Source organism: Vigna radiata, chromosome 5 (genome assembly GCF_000741045.1).
Source record: "Vigna radiata var. radiata cultivar VC1973A chromosome 5, Vradiata_ver6, whole genome shotgun sequence".
Taxonomy (NCBI): domain Eukaryota; kingdom Viridiplantae; phylum Streptophyta; class Magnoliopsida; order Fabales; family Fabaceae; genus Vigna; species Vigna radiata.
In genome coordinates this window covers 30,563,401-30,564,601 of record NC_028355.1, presented here as the reverse complement: position 1 = coordinate 30,564,601, position 1,201 = coordinate 30,563,401, and positions in this window count along the sequence as shown.

Here is a 1,201-nt window from a genome sequence, read left to right as displayed (position 1 = left end):
ATATATATATATATATATGGATATCTAATCGATAATGCTTGTAAGTGTAATCTATTCCCATTGTTTGAAATGAAATACATGGTCTTGTAACTTATTCCATGATTTTTGGAATTGAATACATGGTCTCTTCTAAAGTATTGAAAAAGCAAGTATGTTAAGACAAGTTGACTTTAATCAATGGTTGCTTCTCACGACAAAACAGAAAATATATAAGATTCAAGATAAGAGTTCAGTCTAACAAATATCTTTTGAAAAGCCTTTAAATAGAAGATGATTCAAAGAAAGAATCAAGAGGATAGCTTACAAAAAAAATATATCATCCTACGAAGAGAAGAAAAATATCATTGAGAGAAAAGCACAGAAAAACTCAAGAACAAAGAGAATATCTGAAAAAAGAAAAAGCAAAAGTCAAGAAATATCTCAAGCTTCATTGTAATATTAGATTACGATTCGTAAGTAGAGAGAACTAAAATGTTTGTTTATAACTCAGGTGAGTTAAGGATTACTAGGCAGTGTATCAGGTTGATACCAGGATTGTCTAGTGGAAATCAAGAGTGGGTAAAACTCAACTAGACGGTGTATCAGGTGGATACCAAGAGCGTTTAGGGATACCAGGATGGTAAAGAGTACTGTGCAACCAGGAGCAGGTGAAACTCAACTAGGCAGTGTATTAGGTTGATATCAGGATTGTTTAGGAATACCAAGAGTGGTGAGAATATTCAATTGTAATCTTATTGAAGATTATATTGGAACCCTTTAAGGTTAGAAGAGACTGGACGTAACTTAGTTGGAGTGAACCAGTATAAAAATATTTGTGCATTTATTATTCTGTTCTCCCTCAACGCTTCTCTCAACTCATCTTTTATAAAAGCCTACAATAGTATTTTTGTTTAAAATACAAAAGTTTCTTATATCAAACAATTATTCATTTAAAGGAAACTTACATTAAAACACTATAGTAAACATTCTGAATAACACTTGAAAAAAAAAATCATCTAAACCAATCTCAAAGTCAAGCACTTGAATAGTTTACGTAAAATCTTCATACTCGACGAAAGTGCTATATCAGATCGGTTGCGAAAAAGTTTTCCAATCTTTATACTCTAAGTTGCTCTCTTTTGTGAGACACATGTTCTTGCCATGTGCATGCTTCTAATGGAAAGAATTAATGGCCATGTTGAAAACACAAGAAAACACCAGA